We start from the raw sequence: 13,707 nt of genomic DNA on the forward strand, positions 1-13,707 counted from the left end.
AGCGATGACTAAAATATTCGTTCGCCACTCGTCCAAAATATGTTTACCGTACTCGTATGGTAATCCCATATTAAACGACCACACTTGACTTGTCCGATAAACACGTATTTTTGGACTACTCGTAATACATATACTATTTCAATACTGGTGCTAAAACTAAAACTATACTAAAAACTAACTAGCTATAGCTATAAAAATAATACCTTAGGCTAATTAAATTAATTTTTATTATTTTAAAAGTGTCACGTTGATCTTTTTTTACTGCGATAAACACCCCTTAACGACTACGCAAATGTTGTACAAAAATGTGACGTAGGCCTACAGATATTTCACTATTCCAGTAATTTTTTTAAGTTGCATTTATTGTGTTGGCGGAGCGATATATATAATACAGAATGATTGTATACAATAGGAAAACTGAATGTAAAAAGGTTTGGTAGCAAAACTTATAGTTTATGAAGGAAGCTATAATACGGTTTGGTGCTCAGGTAAATAAAATTAAAAACGCAAAAACTAAACATGGGCTGAAAAAGGGGGAGAAAAGAGGGAAGGTGCCGTACAGGGGCTTAGCAGCAAAGCCCACAAAGGCATACTTTATTCGCCTCGCAAAAGCGGGAGGCTCAAGGTAATGTCTGTTTTAATTTTGTAAAATGTAATTTTTCAACGTCCATAATAAATCACTCATTCATAATTTTGCTTCTATGTTTTGTACGAATAAAGGTTTTATTTTCCCCTCCACTTTGAATTCTGTTTAATTCTATCCATAGTAAAATCGTCAAAAATAGCGCTTATGTACTCGTTAAATAGTCATCACAATGGAATAATAATTTCACATTTATTCCTTTACCATTTTCCAGTGTCTTCTCCGCTAGTAAATGGTAAATGGTTCGGTTTACAATTTAACAAATCAAAAAATCAGCACAACGTTTATGTTTTATTCAATTTTATTGTTAAAAATATACTTTTCAGACAAACAATCATGAACAAAATGCATGAAAACTACATACTACGGGCGATATTTTAAAACGAATAGCAGTAATAATATTTTCGATGACTTTAAAAGATTCGACTCAAAGATTATGGAAATACTCACGATGTGAGCATTTCCACACATGTCGTTTATTTCTCACATAACAGTTCGATATAATCAACATTTCTTGTTGAGCGAAGCTCACTTTCCCTCACTTTGTAACTTCTTTGTAAGAGCATCAGAATGTAATGGCTTGACCAATTTATATGAAATTTGGCCAACCGCTAAAGAATACTGAGCACAATGTTTTGGTAAAAATATTTGCAAATTTCCTTCTGGATTTTATTTTACGGGTCACGCAATTTCGCTTGTTATTTTAATGTAAGTTGAAAGAAAAATTATATTGGGTTTATGACATATGGGTTTATCTCGTTTCATTTAAATAAGATAAACATATGTTAATTGTTTGTAACTATTTTGTTTACATTTCAATGTTTACTTTCATCCTAGGTTAAAGTTGGAATGTAACAGTTTATCAATGGAAGTAACAGTTTTGCTATATTTGTTTTGAGCATGCCTCAAAGGCCACGTCGTAATATTGGTCGTCGCACCACAATAATGCAAATATTGTAAGAGAGTGGCGTCGTGAACAAGAAGAACCAGATGAAGCAGTGGCGGAAGAAGCTGATAATGATAGGCAGTTAGCTAACTGTCATCGCCAACAACTAACAGCTTCAAACCAATCACCGATTTGTTCGCGTTGTCGTTCAAATGCAACTAAATTCACGGCGTTAAATAATATGGATGTGTCAAGTGTCCCAAACGAATTAACTGGATGATTGTAAAACAAATGTTGATTGCACGAGTACATTCCGCTATGCGCATTTACAAAGTACAAGCAAATGGTCAGGCTTTTATCAATTCTTATTCTTAACTAAATGAATGAACTATCAGATAAATTTGTCATTCTTTAGAACTTAAATGATATCGGGCAAACAAACGGCGAATCTGTTGAAAGGGAACATATTGTAGGTTGTTAGCTGCTTTAGCCATTGACAATCTTTAAATAATGCTTCGCTCATTTATGCGTCTAAAGTGTAACGGCAGACCACCCTGGTAAATATCTTACCATTCTTCAGAAGCTGATTTTGTTTTTTAATAATGTTACATTGTTAATTCAGTTTTCTTTTTTGTGTATCAAATTGTCTAGGCTTTCTAGCTGTTTTCCATTGTAATATTTACGCCATCCTAATTTCAAATAGTAAATATTTAATTTCAACCAAATCATTAAATGTTTGTAGCACACGTTTCTATAATTGCAACTAAAATATTAACATCAATTAAACTATCTAGCTGATCATAATGTAAATAAATATGTACTTCATAAGGATAACATGTGAACTTTATAAGCCACTGGGGCAGAGCTCAAGGGACTTTTTCAAAAATGTAAGGTCAGTTTTCAAATCTACACCCCTAGACGAACATTTTGGTATATAATATGTGGGGTTAAATCTTTAAACAAAAGAGCCTTATTGTTTACAAAGTTTCATGTAGTGTATTAATTAAATAGATTTTACATAATTTCAGAAAACACATCCAACTGACTTTCATAAGTCAAACAAGAAAAGACTTTACATATCTATTCATTGTCAGTTGAGTTATTTATTGATCTGGAAACATCAAGTCATTTGATAGTCCCATCGATGTATATACACCACCTGTAAACTATATACATCGATTGGATAGTCCATTTAATAGGCGTAACAATTATTTGGTTTGGAGCGGATTTAGATTAAGCACACCTAATAACAATAACAACTCTGAAACATGTATTCCGTAACGTAGAGGTGGAGGATTATAGTGAAACGGTCAAAACATAAATTTGATTTATGTATTGCTTCTACGAGCCGAGGGGTCGTTATTGCTTTAAGTTTACTTTATTGCGTCCTCCCATCTCCATAGTACTTTATTTTTTACTTTACTTCATTTTATGAATATCCGTTATTGTTTGATTTTTTCAGGTCTTTTATTTTGAATAAACTATATAATTTCCACTAAAAGTTTTGAGTTTGACGGAGCTTACAAATAAAATATTTCTAAATAACGATGATTAATTTATCAAGTCTTTTAGACAGTATGCGTATTTATTTCCTTAATTCGGCTTAGTTCAACTTATAAAATAATTTCTCTATCTAATGTTTCCTTCCAACGAGGACAACATTTTTGTCAATATTCTTATTTATTTGATGTAAAAAAATGTGTTGGTTCATGTAAAAACCAATAGTCTGTTCGTGCTATTGATTTTTATTGTATGCTCTAAATTATATTGATTCAATACTTTAGACATTTAAAAACATAATTTACTGCACTACTATATTTTAGGTTATTAACTATTGTTATATATATATATATATATATATTGTGTTTTTATAAATCTGTTAATATTTATGATATTTTCTTCAGTAAGTTGTATTAAGTTATTAAAAAATACAATACCATTTTTGTAGCAGTACAGGACTACAATACATTGTATTATAGTGTTTTACAGGTACTGTACTGTACAATTGTAATATGAATTAACACAATATAATTGTTTTTTTTTAATACAGAATGATAATGAATTGGGAGCTAAACAAGTGAATTCACCACGTAGATACTATGTCAAGTTAATCAAAATGAGACATGTTCTGTTTTTGTAATTAACTTGACTTGTAGTTATCGACGGAGGACAAGTTAGTCTTGTTTTCATAGTTAAAATTCCTAAAGTTGTAAACTTACTTAATTGTTAAATACCCCCACCGCAGCAAACCTGCCGACTAAGCGAATTTCCATTTGTCTGAATTAATTTTCAGTTAAATATATTTTAATAACATTAGGTTTAACAAGTACCTAGGTTTGCTGCTACAAGGAAACTAATAAAGTGTGTTTTTGAGTAAAATATTGATAGCATAGTACAAAATAAATAAATTTGCCAAGTTTGATCATAATATATCCATAAACAAGCAAACTACAACATTTGACAATATTCTCCATAAGAATAACATGGGAATTTTAAATTTACAATTTTTTAATTTTCTCCGTTACTTACAATCGAACAAAAATACTTTTATATACTAAATTATTTGTTTTTTTAAGTTCTTTAAAAAGGTCTAAAGAGAAATCGGAAAATTTTGTGTTTTGAGGGTCAAAAGTGAGAAAACCCAATTTTTACCCCATAAAACCCCCCGTAAAGCCCCGTTCCCATGGTCCGATCGTGCTGGTTCGCGAACTCATTCAAGTTTATCCCGCTTTACACCTTTAAACCAAATTTCATCAAAATCGGACTAAAATTACTCAAGTTATCGCGTTCACGGACGTATATATATATATATAAGTATATATATATACATATATAAAAATTTGAACGAATGGTGTTTTTGGCCTCTGGGGACATCAAAATGAAAAAGTAAATCGGTCCCGGGTCTAGGTCTTACCGTGCCACCTACGGTAATAGCTACTTCCCTATAGGGAAATTCGCTAAAATGTTAAAACATACTTTGTTAACTTGTCCAAACATCACAAAATAGGTCTATGATACGAAATAAGTCTACCTACTGAATGAGAACATTCTCATTAATCCCTACACTTTAACACAAAACAAGTGACGAGAGCTTGAATTACCTCATGTAGTACAAGGCTTGAATTACAGTACCTCGTTACAACAGTTTCAAGTGTCAGCTTCTTAACGACATTGTCGTTCTTGAGTCCTAGGGCATTCTAATGCATTCCTCATAAATTCGTGTTTAACTCTAATTTCTTCTATAGGATACTGCTTCTTTTTCGAAATATTGTAAATAAATGTAGGTCTGGGTTAAAACAGGGAACTGTAAAAAGAGTACAGTATTGCCATTTTCTACGCCAAATTCATGTAAATTGGCCAGCCATCCCAAAGACATGAGGGCACAGTGTAATAGGTTATACGAATAAAGAAGTAAGTACAACTATCAATCATGTTGTTTATAAATCAGTTATTAGTTATAATGGGGACATTAAATATCCTATAGTTAAAAGTAAACTATCCTTTAAGGTTATATAATAAAAATACCCCCGCCGCAGCAAACCTGCCGACTAAGCGAATTTCCATTTGTCTGAATTGATTTTCAGTTAAATATATTTTAATAACATTAGGTTTAACGAGTACCTAGGTTTGCTGCTACAAGGAAACTAATAAAGTGTGTTTTTTGAGTAAAATATTGATAGCTTAGTACAAAATAAATAAATTTGCCAAGTTTGATCAAAATATATTCATAAACAAGCAAACTACAACATTTGACAATATTCTCCATAAGAATAACATGGGAATTTTAAATTTACAATTTTTTTAATTTTCTCCGTTACTAATAATCGAACAAAAATACTTTTATATACTAAATTATTTGTTTTTTTAAGCTCTTTAAAAAGGTCTAAAGAAAAATTGGGAAATTTTGTGTTTTGAGGGTCAAAAGTGAGAAAAACCAATTTTTACCCCATAAAACCCCCCGTAAAGCCCCGTTCCCATGGTCCGATCGTGCTGGTTCGCGAACTCATTCAAGTTTATCACGCTTTACACCTTTAAACCAAATTTCGTCAAATTCGGACAAAAATTACTCAAGTTATCGCGTTCACGGACGTATATATATAAATATATATATATATATATATATATATATATATATATATATATATAAGTCTATATATATATAAATTTGAACGAATAGTGTTTTTGGCCTCTGGGGACATCAAAATGAAAAAGTAAATCGGTCCCGGGTCTAGGTCTTACCGTGCCACCTACGGTAATAGCTACTTCCCTATAGGGAAATTCGCTAAAACGTTGGTGTATGAGATTGAGATTGAAAAACACTTCATTATCCCGCAGTAGTACCAATGAATACACAAACTATAGTTTGGGTAGTATATAGTATATTATATAATATATATTATAGTATATTATATAGTATAGTATATATAGTATATTGGTAGTACTATGCAGTACAATTCGATGAGTCAAATGAGCTTCTGTATATCTTTTCTTAAAACGGTCTACAGCTTTAACTCTGAAATTGAAATAAATTATCTGCTTCACAGTCCGTCAACGATTTGCTTAAAAAGTGCATTGTTGGTGATTGTAAATTTATGTGGCTTAAACCATTAGTGTGATTTCACATCAGTAAAACAAAAGTTTACTATGTTTTGGGATCAAGAGATCTTCAGGTGAGAAAAAACCTCGAAATGGGCCTGACAAATGTATTGCACAATATATGGACTCCTTGGCCTTTGCGGTAATAGTATTCGTTCGTTGATTGGACAGGATGGTTGATCGTTTGATTTTCCAATCGGTCCTGTGTTTATTTTCCATTTAACCATTTCAGCTACGGAACTATGGCACTGACTCTGAAGACGGAGTGAGATTCCAGATTCTGAACGGTAGGCTACGTGGTTAATTGGTTATACTAAAATGTTGGAAAATGTCCTCAATATCACTTTGAAATGTTCGTTGAGCGGAGTTTGAGCGCTTATGTTTTTATTCAATATTTTTGGATTTTCCATTTGAAAAGCGAACAAGTGTTAGGAATGAGGTTTGGAGTTAGAATGAAGGCTACCATAAATTAATAGCCCTGCTGCAATGCTATGCCGGTTCGTGGGCCGGTGACTGGTCGTAGTAATGCGACCCGACTGTACCCGTTCACCTTGGTACAGTCGGTGACTGATACTGCAGAACACTGCACTCATCTCCGAGGATGCAGTACAGTGGAAGTAGTTATACTTGTGTATCTGCAGCCTGCAGCGCTGCAGTGAGAAACGAAATTGCATTGTTGTAATTTATGGTTCAACTACTGAATATGCTCAAGCGATGCCGTCACAGGTTTACAGTGAATTGCTAATAATGGAAGAAATGTGGATAATGTAAATACACGAGTAAATATAGTTTAAAGGTTTGTCGAGAAAATTACTATGGTAGTGAAAAAGGATATCTATATAAATAAAATTAGAGTTTTGTCTGTACATTGCTCAGAATTATATACTTTTAGGTTATTTTTACGTTTTATACATTAAAGAAGCAGAAACGAGTCTTATCTCAATTTCTGTCTGTCTGTCTGTCCCTTTGTCTGTAACACTCAAGATGGCATTTTACGCAATCTTCTCCGTGAAAACCAGAGTACATATCAAGATCCAAGCCATTTTAATGTATTCACTGGATTGGCGAGAGTGTCTTTAGTGATTTAAATATAGCCTCACTACTTTGTAAATAAAATTACGGACGTTCAAAAATGCAGCTTTGTGCGATTTTTGTCAAATTTTCGTTCAATTTTTATCACAGAATCGTCTATGAAATAACGAACAGCTGTTCGGATCAAGATTATTTTTTCTAGCTGTCAATGACATGTTTACAAATGCTGTTTACAAATACCGCAACTATTTCGAATCACGTTTTGAAAGCAAATCCCAACCAAGTGAGATTAAAAACGTTTTTCTTACATAACGGATTTAATTAATCGCAAGTGCAATAATATAGTCTAATAGTGTAACCGTAAATGAAATTAAATAACTAGACATCGTCCAAATCGGAACCAGAAATTCTTTGAGTATATAATGTTTCTTGAGTTTTGACAACCAGAAAGAAGAAGACCTTGAATCAGTGTTGTATAGGGCTGTGACACTGAAATGATCGTCGCCAATAGCTTACAAAAAAGGTTTCCACTCATTGACGGCGCTTCAATGGCGATTGTGTAAAGTGTAAAGTAAAAAATCACAACTGCAGTGGGTGATTGTAACAGAGGTTTTACAGAGGAAGTGCTAAACTCGCTTTTCCAATGTGTCACTTTCTGTTTCTACTCACCGTGTGATGCAATCGCTGGACCATACAGCCAATAGGCCCATAGCTCATATCTTGGGTACGTAAGCCTACATATTTATTCATAACAACCTTTTTGACGACGATCCTTGATACCGGTACTTTTCCATAGAATACATGGCCTACCTACTTAAAAAATAAAATTACAAATGACCAAAACCCCAACATTGTGTGATTTTCGTCACATTTCCTTCTAATGTTAATAGATATACTAATCATTGTTTAGAGAATGCGTAATCTATTAAATAACAAAAAGTTGTTTGGGTAAGGTTGCTTTTTTTTCAAACTGACACCGATAAGTTTACGCTATAACTTTTTACGAGAAAATCCAAAAGCAAGAGATCAATAACCTCGAAGCTAGATATTAATGTATTTAATTGGTCCGATTTACTGTAATTCTTAGGTAGGTTCTTACGTAGGTAATGGTTCTTTTCCTTAGAACCGGTAGTTTACAAATTAGATATCGTTGGTGTTGCACCTTATTTATTAGAGCCGTCCGTATTCAATTTAAGTGATGTCTTAACTCTGTATAAGTTTTGCTTTTTCTGCCTGGATTCCAAATCTTAGCTTACCCGGTATGCTAAGAAAATGATAACCTATTTGAGTAAAAAATTTGTTGGGCAAACCATCATGAATTGTTTACGCCTTTATATTGTTTATGTATCAATAGTTCGTGGCCTTTGTTGGATTGTTGTATTGTGTTGTTTTGTTGTATGTTGGTAACGCATTAATGTCCTTATTTCTCAGTGTTTCACGGAATGGACAAGAGCACCTTTGATACTGAAAATGTCAACCGGAATAAAGTGTTAAATGGTGAGGTTGAGGTAGTACTTTAAATACGTTTAAGTTAACCGATGTGGAAAGTAACTTTCAATTATAGGCCTACGCTTCATGGATCTATAAAACATTTTTAAGTTTAATCATTGGACATATGGACCAACACGATCCGGGCGACATTTAATTGTGAAGCATTTATTTTGGCTTGAACTGTCAGATACTGTATTTGCGAAGGTTTATATATAATAGTTTTGCCAGCATATCTGCAAATATGGAAACTAATTGCTGCTCTTAATCTTAATATAAGAAGGTTTCAACTGACTACTATAAGATCCCCGTGCGTAGAACGGGCACACAGCTAGTTTTCATACTAAACAAATAAATACAAGTAGACTTATATAAAAGAGCAAGCCGACACCCACATAAAATACATTTTTCAGTTATTACTTTTTTATTTCAAACTCAAAGAATTCTCCTGGACTCAACCACCCTATACTGTACCGTACATAAGTATTATTACGCTGACACTGTACAATGAAATACTTTGCACATAGCTCACGATTGTTTACAGTACAATGATTTTTTTTAGATATGCATCAGAAGTGTGGTCGAAATAATCAAAATTATATTGTTATGAGATGTATTTTTAAATGTATTGAAAATATAGTAGCTCGATTAATCTGTTTTTCATATTTTATTTAAGTAGGTATTATCATAGACTAACTATGTTATTATGTAAATTACTTCAAAGGAAGAAGAATAAACTTGGCCACTTCAACTGCATATTTGAATGGAGAAAATATTGAGAACTGTAATAGGTAATAAATAAAGACTCGATTATAGCAATTCTGTAAGTTGGTCTTTAATAATTATTGTTAATACCAGGAGCGTAGTTGTAAGGAGTGATTACTGCCCTTATATCACAATGCACAATGTTAATGTCATGCAACAACATTGTCAAATGGCTACTGAGTCACTGAGTCTAGATATGACCTCTGAAGATGCCATTGTCAAACATAAATAAGTCTGGAAATGTCCCATACAAAAATCTTTGCATATTGCAAATGAGATTGTCAAACGGCAACTGGGTCCAGAAACGATGTTTCTAGCAACATTTGAAGATGACTTGGTGGCATATACGACATTTACACTTCTCACAGGACATGCAGTTTTTTCAATTTGTATAATAATTGTATTATTACCTATATTATATTAATGTACTGTAGGCTACATACCGGCAAGGCTGACGACGCCTCCAGGTCCCCGCGTCTGGCACGCCACGACTGAAACAAAAACATACAGTTAGGGAAATAACCATAGGTTACAGACGAATAGTTATAGCTATAAACAGCCTACAGGTAGACTTCTTAGCCTTTCTAGCACTTCTTCAAAAGTATCTTCAGAAAATGTGCCGCCAATAAAACATAAACTGTCGGTAAAAGTGAAGAAAAGCAGTGTCCTCGATCAGTTTGGGAAGTTTTCCCCATAAATCTAATTTGATTTGAATCACGTACGTATCTCAAATAATTTATTTGTTGTCTGCATAATTTTTACAAAACTAAACAAATCTTTCTTTAACAATTTTTTTTTAGTTCAGGTCAATAAATGTATGTACATTGGAAACTCGTTTTGATAACCAGAAACACGATGCAGCCATTGTCTATCCCCATTAATTCTACCAATAGTATTCTGTTGTACACGGAAACATTAATATCTTTTGCAACTTAATAGTAATCAGAATATGCTCTTCTTCTCTGAACTGTGACACCACAATTCTCACACCCATCAAAGTGACGGTTCGGCCTCGTCCTGACCGGGATCAGTGGGTGGGTCCAATAAACGGTAGACAATTACCAGCACAAGCTCTCTTTGACGGGATCGGCCACCCATGAAGCGGGCCCGGGCTGATGGCTGATGGGAACGCGTGGTCAGCTGTCCATGGCATGAGGAAGGTGTGGGAAGGAAGGAAAGGATTATAAACATTACCAGACCGTAACCTCAGAGACATCTCGCTTGTTTTGACTGGGCCACATCCTGCCTGGAAGTGTTACACGTATTGTCTTCAATCGTTCAAACGCACCGCCACGCCACACTGTGTGCGTGTGTGTGAGCGTGATGCGTGTGTTTGATAGAGAAGGTCTGGGCGTGAACTACACAACAGTAACCTAATGTCAATGAAGGTTTAGAAGAGAGTCTTCTTATCCTCGAGAACGTAAACGGTAACACTACAGCTGAATAGAAAGGCTGGCTGCAGAAATGATTATAAACTCGAGCTGTCAAGCGTATTATTTTTCTAACCTAACCTATGACACTAGGCTGGGCATTGTCTTTTAAACAGACACAGCACAACCACCTAGACAATAAAATATACAGCCCTCATAGCCTACTTCAGAAATGTCCCGTACGTGCTGAGAGATTATCGAAGGTCTGTAAAGGTGTTCAGACTGGGTTTTGAAGCTAAACTTGTTTTTATGGCAATCATCAGGGCCTGAATTAAAAATCCAATGAAATTAATAAATGAAGCCTTACGTATACTTAAGTATAGGACTATGAACAATTTCAAGTACTTGTTGGTCAAACTTCAGACCTATTCTATCTTCAAGTGGGGAGGGACCAGTCGGATGACTGCGGTTTTGCTCGTGTGAACCGTGTTCACTGATATTTTATTGGTTCTCCTCTTGTCTAACTGTTTGTCTTTTCTCCAAAGCTACGTTGAAAGGACGGATTAGTAAACTAAATCTTTTCACAATAGGAGTGGAGAGAAAAAATTGAATTTTAACAGCAACAAGCAAACTTTGTGAACACTGTTTTATGTTTGAGTAGAAAATTACTACGTCCGTTTCAGAAATGGGTATGTCTACTTAAGTATCAACATACCATTGACAATGAATATAAAATGTTTTGTTATGTTTTATTATTTGAATATAGTTTCTCCTGGTCCATGGTTTTCCTAATCGGTGATTAATTCGCTAAAATCCTCGATTGATATAATCAAACCGTATGAGGTAACTTCTTATAGCTAATTATAGTCCGTCCGTTTTTTTTTATTACGAAGAAAATTTGGTGACTTATAAATCGATCACCCTGTATAAATGAGGCAACTCGTTTAGTCATCGATCATATTGCTGTACAATGATGATGACGTAACAGACACCACAGCTCCTCCCTCTCCACCCTGGTGTATTGTGCGGTTAACCATAACCTGTGTGGTTACATGGCGGTTGTGTAATGCGAGAACCTATCTTTGGTGATGATAACGAGCCAAGACAATACCTAATATGTTCAACAGCATATACATCGCTGGTAGGTTACTAACCTTTCTACTTATGGCATTCTTAGTTCCGCCAACAATAACAGTGTTATGCAGTAGTAAACTCTTTACCTTTATTTGAATACATATGTATTTACAAAAGGTTTATTTATATCAAACCCTTGGCTCGATATGTCTTTACGTTTAGAACGCATAGTTTTTTTTTTCTTTCCTACTCTTGAACCTTCAGATTTCTGATAGTTACGTTCAAAATGTTTATGACTTGCTGTGTTGACGAAACGTACAGCAGTACAGTGTCATTATATTGATATAAAATAGACTATATATTTTAACTTCTACATGAATTTAGCAAACTACAATTATGTTGATGCAACTTTAAAAAAAAAATGGTGCAAAAGTATGCGGAAATTGTACGCAATAATTCCAAATGTCCACGGTTCCACCTGTTGGAAGCAGAAGTCCCAGATTTTAGGTTTGACCGTTTGCGTCGAGTACTATAACAGCAACATCAAATGCCTACTGGACATCATCGGTGGCCGGACAAGGTACCAAGGAACTCAGCAACTATACCTTTTTTCCTCAGAAGTTCCAGATACCAAGTTAACCCGCGCGCACTATTGTACACAAAATGAAAATGTCTACTTGTCGTTGGTCGATGGACGCGGAGCGAGTTTTTACTGTTTATGCCTCGTCTGGTTTTTCTCGGTGGTCTCGGATGAACGCTTCTACACTCTTGTCTCTGGCACTTTGAAAGACCAGCGGTTTCTATTTAAAGTTCCCGTAAAGATTCATTATTCTATTTAGTAGTCACAATATACATCAATATTGGTGAACGAATTCACTATCAACCCGTTTACTTGAATTTTAACGACAAACCTTGAGCAAAATAATGTAGCAGGAAAAGAATATGCATTCGTCTAGTATGATAATCAATGATAAAGTGGGCCGTGAAAACATCCACCTGATTGACAGCAGGAAGCGTGGACGAGATAACGTGATTGACATTAGAGACATTCCACGATCTAAAATGAATGAACGAATAAATCAAGCAGGTTAACTTTTCTGGTTGTGATACAGATGATCTTCCAGTTCTTGAAGATACGGTACAACACGGTGTTGGTACACAACAAACATGCTCATCTGGACCGTTGCAGGAGTGGGAGTTGCAGTTAAACAGTGTTATCTCAAGTTTACTACTTGCTTTGCCAGGAATGTAGTGATAAGAACAGTAAATAGCGGTAAGATGATGAACACGCCTCTCTTACTCCGTTTGTTATGCTAAATTCCAGGGTAAAGTTGTGAAGGTAATGAGAGTCTGTGGTGATGAGTTGAAAACTATCATTGACGAGAGCTGTATCTGCTACCTGGTTAGCTGAGTGGATATAATGCTCGCATATTAATCATAAAGTTGCCGGTTCAATCCGAAAAAGTCATACAATTTAAGATGGTTCAAAACACGGCCCAAGTGTCATCATTGGTGTAATAGTCGGGCTATAATAAATAATGGTCCCGGAAAATGAATCAGTTGAACCTAGTCTGCAGCAAAGCTGGCATCTCTACTCAACGGTCAACACTCATTCTTCACACATCATCATCCACGCTGGTGTGTTGTCGCGAATGAATCTAATACAATCTACTAATCTATCATTAGGATGGAAACTGGAAAGCGACAAAGCTGGCACACTGTTCAACACATTCTTCACATATCTCCGTCTAAGCTAACACTGGTGTCGCATATGAATCTCATAAAATTGTCCATAAAACTAGGTTTAGAATGGAAACTGGAAAGCAATATGGTTTACTTTCCCCTTTTCCTGC

At 34.7% G+C, this 13,707-nt stretch overlaps 1 protein-coding gene across 4 annotated transcripts in view; it reads right to left on the reverse strand.

Annotated features, from left to right (window-relative positions):
* LOC128987765 (uncharacterized) overlaps nt 1-13,707 on the reverse strand; it is a 178,766-nt gene that overhangs the window by 142,306 nt on the left and 22,753 nt on the right. For all 4 annotated transcript variants that reach the window (XM_054408782.1, XM_054408781.1, XM_054408780.1 and 1 more), the window contains one exon: nt 9,854-9,901. The gene's annotated coding sequence lies outside the window, so the exon portion shown is untranslated. The remainder of the gene's footprint in view (nt 1-9,853; nt 9,902-13,707) is intronic.

Source organism: Macrosteles quadrilineatus, unplaced genomic scaffold, assembly GCF_028750875.1.
Source record: "Macrosteles quadrilineatus isolate MER2022 unplaced genomic scaffold, UCM_ALF_1.0 Scaffold_2__2_contigs__length_208266976, whole genome shotgun sequence".
Lineage (NCBI taxonomy): Eukaryota > Metazoa > Arthropoda > Insecta > Hemiptera > Cicadellidae > Macrosteles > Macrosteles quadrilineatus.